We start from the raw sequence: 6,858 nt of genomic DNA, 5'->3' as shown, positions 1-6,858 counted from the left end.
TGTTTTTTTTTTTTTTTTTTTGAAAAAATAAACAAATAAATAAATTTTTGCATGTTCATGTTGCCCAAAAATTTTAAGTTGATCTAAAATAATTATGGCTTGAATTCATGAGTGAGCTTAAAATTTTGAACACATGATCTGATGAGTGAATCTATTAGTTTGGTTACTTGTTTAGGACAATTGAAAAATCACATGTTTGATATGATCACACAAGCACATTAGCACATAATTTGTGAGGTATGACATGAGGTCTGATATGTGTGTTTCTGTATCTTGGATGAAATTGGATGATTTATTAGATGGACACTTTGGCATATATATATGTTGAATAAAAAAATAAAAATAAAAATTGATCATTGATAGGCTTTTCACTGAGTAACTGGACCTCTTGCCTCAAAGCATTGAGTGTTCACGTCAAAAGGTGAAAATTTTGGATTTGATCAATGTCATAGTTAGTTTGGTTTTGTAGCCTTTTTGACTTGAGTTAGTAGGTCCTTAGGGGTGTCTCTACACCTAATGCCCTAAAACCATTTGGTTTGGGAGTCATTGACTTAACACTCTCTACATGGGTCAATTAGAAAGCTTAAGGAAACCAAACGTTGCACAACTTGACCACAAAAAAAAAAAAAGGAGAAAAAAAAAATGCCATGGTTGTTCATTCTAACAGGGATTTCAATGAATTTTGAGATATGGAGACATTACACATTGGAAAGATTTGGAAGCCTCATAATTTTGTGCTAATTCACCTTACACTGCTTTCAAACTTGTGATGTTTTAGCATGTCCTTTGTTAGTAATTGCACTTTGAGATTCTAATTCATTGTGAAGATGGAGTTCATCTCTTTAAGCTTGCTAATGAATGAAAATCATGATCTTGAAGTGATGCTTTAATTTTTGGGATAACATGAACTGTGCATGATGTTTGTAGGTAACATTTCTAGAAAACCCTCACGAGACTTCACTCGTCTTTTAGGAAATTCCTAAAGGTTGAAAAGGCTTGTTGCATATGCTAAATGTAACCGTACATCTCACGAAAGATAGATTTATCTTCTAGTTCTTTGTTTTTCATTTTTGTTTTTCGTTTTGTATTGCTAAGGGACTAGCAATATGTATGTTTGGGGGTGTGTTACGTGCTAAAATATTCATATTTTTAGTGTTTAACTTACATGTTTTAATCCTTTAGTTTTAGTTAATTTATGTCATTTTAGCTCTTTTATGTGTTTTCCTTGCTTTTGTAGGCTTTTAGAAGAAAATGAAGTAAATCTGGAAGATTTGGGCTCAAATAGAGAATTTTGGAAAAATTGGAGTTTCTGGTAGTGTGATCGATGGCAGGAGACTTGGGATCAAGCGCACCGATGCGCTAGAGAATTCTAGAAGCTGCGAACAGACTCCATTTCCTTCCATATTAGGGTTTTCCAAGTCCCACTTATAATAGGACTGAAACCCTACGAAATTCCTAGGTTTACTAGTGTAACAAGGACTTCTAAGGCCCTATAAATAGACCTCTAAACCTTGAGAAAAGTAAGCCAGAAAAGACACAACTGTGGGGAGCGGAATTGGAGTCTACCTTTCAGTTCTTTCTTTCCCTTTTCTCTTTTAGTTTTATTTTTATTATGTGTAACTAATTTATTTAGTAGGGCTAGATTGAAGCCCTAGTTATGTTTAGTTGATATTCAATATTGGCGCCCTTGTAATGATCTTATTGTGATATCTAAATTGATTAATGCATGTTTTCACGAATTCCTCATATGTGTGTGCCTGATCAATATATGCATGTGGTATAGACTAGTTAGTTAAATCAATTTGGATGATCGAGTCCTGGGTTTAACATAAGTAACAAAAGTAATCCACACTGGGTTCTTGGGTTAATCAACATGGGGAACCGGGAGTATACATCCATGCCCTAGGCCTCATGTGTTTGTCGATTTCCACAGAATGTATGCTTTCCTAAAGAACAACTTAGTATACACCCATGCTAAATCCTTTAGGAAAGAAAAGAGTATGAGTATACACCCATGCCTAACTCGTTGCTTAGGGAAATCTATAGCTTAAGGAGTATACACCCATGCCTTTAGGTTGACAAACATTAGATATACATAACATGATCAAAACATTGGCATATTGATATATTAGCTAAATATAATTAGTGGTGGATATCAAAGCCCTATCTTTTTATCATTATCAACTCAAATCCAATCTTTTGTTTTATTTTACTTTGGGAATTTATTTTAGACAAGATTCAGCAATCCTCGTGGGAATGACTGCGTATTTGCACACTATACTACTGTGTTGAACTCGTGCACTTGCGGGTAAAACATCTAATTATTTGCCTATTAATTTAGGTAGGTAATTGTGACAACATACACTAAGTTATTCTTTAAGAAAGCATAAATCTATGGAAATCGACAAACACACGGAACCCAGGGCATGGGTGTATACTCCCAGTTTTCCATGTTGATTAACCCAAGAATCCGGTGTAGATTTCTTTTGTTACTCTTATTAAACTCAGGACTCGGTCATCCAAATTGATTTAATTAACTAATCCATAACACAAGCATATAATGGCCAATCACACACATTTGAGGAATTCAAGAAAACAGGCATTAATGAAGTTAAGCATCACAATATGATTATCACAAAGGGCCAATATTGAAATATTAAATAAACATAATTAGGGCTTCAATCTAGCCCTCCTTAAGAGTTAGTTACACATAATTAAAATAAAACTAAAAAGAAAAGGTAAAAAAAAAACGGGAAACCGTTCCTAGAAGTAGCCTCCAATTCTTCTCCCCAAAGTTGTCTCCTTCAAATTGTGTATTGAATTTTAAAGTTTAGAGGTCTATTTATAGGGCTTAGGAGAGTCCTAGAAGCCCTCGTAATCCTAGGAAATTCGGAGATTTAAGTCTTAGTCCAATTAGGTTAAAGAAAATCTACGTCCAAATCGGAATAGGATTCGTCCAGAATTGGGTTCCTATCTTGCGGGGTGATTTTGGCATAGCTGTGCTCCGAATTAGGAAAATTCTGTTTCACACTGATTTGTAGAATTTTGAGATAGATTTCGAATGCCGCTTGAATCATCTCAATTGGATATTTGAGCTGAATGTTATTATCAAAATATGGAAACCTGTGCACAATCCAAATTTGAATCCAATCCGATTTTGCCTCCAATTTGAGAAATTCCGATTTAATCCTTTCTTTTATTTGATTAAACTTAACCACATCATATTATGATTGGTTAAGCTTAATCATATCTTCTAGGTCTTCCCAATTTGTCCTTTAAGCTTGGAACTTTTTCGGAAACGTTTTCTTTTCTTCCATGACCTATAAAACAAAGAAAATAAAATTGCACAAACTAACAAAACTAAGAAATTAATAAATATAAACTAATGAGCTAAAATACATATATTTTAGCACTTATAATACCCACAAACATTTTTAGGACCATGTTATTGACAAACTTGAATTTCCACACAAACACATGGTTCATACTCATGAGCATGCTTAACAAAATAAACACCACAATCACATCATCAGGACATCCAAAATCAATTTACTCATAACTGGAAATTTGAGACAACACATGCTCTAATATGTGCAAAGTGAGATTAACATACAATCATGAGGCTTTAATTTTTTTCTCAAAGTTTTGTGTGCCTCAAAATTCATAGGAATTCTTTCAAATGAAAACAACCAAGGCTTAAGTCAAGATATGCATTTTTTTTTTAATTTTTGTGTTGGCTGTGCAATGCTCGGCTCCCTTAAGTTTTCTAATTGACCTATGTAACAAGTGTGAGGCCAGTAACTCCCAAACTAGATGGTTTTAGGGCATTAGATGTAAAAAATCCCTAAGGGCTTAATGACTCAAGTCAAAAAGGTTACGAAGCCAAACTAGCCATAAAATCAACCAACTTGAATTTCACAACCTTTTACGTGAACACTCAATGCTTAATGAGGCAAGAGGTCCAATTACTCAATGAAAAATTGAAAATGATGATAATTTTTTTTTTTTTCAAGCCAAGGTTATTTCATCAATAAGTCATCCAACAAATCTCAAGATAACACACAATTCAACTCAAGTTCCATACCCCACAGACTCTATGTTAACGTGCTTGTGATGATCAACTCAAAACAGGTGAAGTCTCTCTAGCCAAAAATAAGTCAAAGGACTTAGATTCCTAATAATGATGATGTGTTCAAGATGTTAAACAATCCAATGAAATGCAAACCATAGTTATAGTGTAACTCAGGCTTAATCAATAACACAGCACAGATTTTTTTTTTTTTTTGATGAAATGAAATAAACACAAACAACAAAAGATAAGTAGAAATTTACTATCTTTCCCACCCCCAAACATAAATGACACATTGTCCCCAAGGTGGCAAGAGATACAATACTGTGAGATGAGGAAACCAGAATGTGCAAAGGCCAGGGCATCGTCCAAACTTGAACACCAAAACATCTGTCAAAAACTTACAGCAATTTTGTCTCACAAAAATAGGCATCATAAGATTAATTGCTGTTAGAAACAAAAATAAAATGGCAAGAAATAAAATGAAACAGGAAAGAAAGTAAATGTGCAAAAAATAAAATGGAACTTGAAACTTACAGTACTTTCCCTGATCATTTGGATGTCCAACCAATCTTTTCCATCCCTTTTTTTTAAAAAACTTCATAGGGCTAAGGAAGAATGTATCGCCATCTTAGGTAGCCAACTTTCTTACTTATGCCGATTTTCATAATGTATATCAAAAGGGATGGTGATGAAGGAAGGAGCTTCAGTACTCACTTCCTTGACATTGGAAATTTTGGAGTTGGCAGGGGCTCAATTTGCTCTAGGTGCTCAACTTGCTCCTCTTTTGTTTCCTCCTCTTTGTTATCCAAAAGGAGAGGCTCAGCTGCTGATGAAGATGAGTTAGGGAATGATATCTCAGTGGTTTCCCAAGTCTTAATTTGCATATCAGGAGTGGAATCCAATAAGGCCTCAGCTTCCTCACGTATCATGTCAAGGTCCAGATCACACTCAAATTGAGCAAATCACTCTTCCAATGGATCCTTTAGACTTGGCTCATTAAAAGTCTTAGCATGGTCAAGGAACTTATCAAGGTCTAGATCACATTCAGATTGAGCAAAGTACTCTCCCATAGGATCCTCTAGACTTGGCTCATTAATAGTCTCCTCAACACTTTCTTCACTCCCAAGTGTGGTGGTGGCTTGGACACACTCATGATCAGAGTCGATAGAATCATCCTCATCAATCATGTAGTGTCCTTGAGCCATCAGCTGACCTTGAAGCTCATCTTCCTCTATCCTATTTAATTCCTCAACAAGATAACTGATCTGCCCTTCTAACTTAACAATTGCTTTAGCATTTGCTATATTAGCATCTTTGATTTCTTGCAGGGACTAACTAGTTATTTGCATGAATGTTTTGAGTGTGTCCTCCAATGAAGATAGCTGTGGAGCGATAAGTGCCAAATACTGCATATTTGGACCCTTTAATTTGTATTAGTTAATCTTTTAGCTGTGTCGTTATCTAATGTTTTGTTTTAGTTTTGTGTTTTTAGTGTTTTGTAGGGTGTTGAAAAGAAACTGCATCTTTAAAGAGAAAAATGCAAAGTTTGAAAGAAAGCATACTTTGAGAAGACCTAGATGACGTAGTTAAGTTTAACCCAATCAAGGAAATGATTAAATCGAAATTTCTCTAAGTGGAGTCAAAATCGGATTGGATTCAAATTTAGATTTTGCATATGTCTCAGTATTTTAACCATAACTTTCTGCTCAAGTATTGGATTGGGATGAATTTAGTGGCAATGGAAAGCTAACTCAAAATACTATAATTCATTATGAAATATGATTTTCCTAATTCGAACGTTTACTATACCAAAACCATCCCGCAATAAAAGGACACAAATGTGGACAAATCTTATTCCGATTTTAGACTTCTATTTGGACTGGGACACAAACCTCCGAATTATTTAGGTTTACTAGGGCTTCTAGGACTTTCCTAAGCATATAAATAGACCTCTTTGTATTCAAGAAAAATAGCGAAGTCCAGAGAAAAAAAATCCACAGTTTTTCTCTTTAGTTTAGTTTTTCTTTAGGTCTAGGTTTTGGTTTAGGTTTTATTTATATGCGGAGCTAAATTCCCAACTAAGGTTGGGGATGAAGCGTCACCAATGAAGAACAACATTACTTTTATATAAGTCGTTATTTATTCGATTTTATTGGGTTTAATATTTCAATTGTTATATTTCTTTTCAATTGAATTGAATGGTTTTTAGATATCTTTTGTGATTCAAGGATACACTTGATGATTTGAGATAATTCAATCTAATTGATTGCTTGATTTTATTTGCTTAAAAATTGGATATCCCCTGTGATTTGTTCTACGGAAACATTAGGTGTTTCAATTAAAATTAGATATCTTTTGTGATTTACAGATACATTTAATGATTTAATTAAAATTAGATTCCTTTTGTGATTTGTGCAATGAATAGATACATGAGATGACTTTAATTAACTGTTGAAGCATAGTAAAACATATCTAAGATTTTAATTTTGAGAACTTCAGATAAATATTGATGAACATGGAGTATGCTGCTATGATTTGGTGAGTATGAATTCCCAAACCTTAGTATTTTATCTCTTAGTTTATTTTATTTAGCTTATATTTTATCTTTTGATTTTCAAAATAATAAATTCAAATCTCTTTTGGAACTAGGTTGGGATTTAATTAGTTTAGATATAAGTTGTTATTCAAGAACACAATCCTTGTGGGTTCGACCTTGCACTTGCAAAACATTATATTGCAAATGATTCATGCACTTGCAAGTATAATAAATATTAAAATTTGCACAA

The sequence above is a fragment of the Corylus avellana genome, chromosome ca3, assembly GCF_901000735.1.
Source record: "Corylus avellana chromosome ca3, CavTom2PMs-1.0".
NCBI classification, from domain to species: Eukaryota; Viridiplantae; Streptophyta; class Magnoliopsida; order Fagales; family Betulaceae; genus Corylus; species Corylus avellana.
This window is presented reverse-complemented; position numbering follows the sequence as displayed.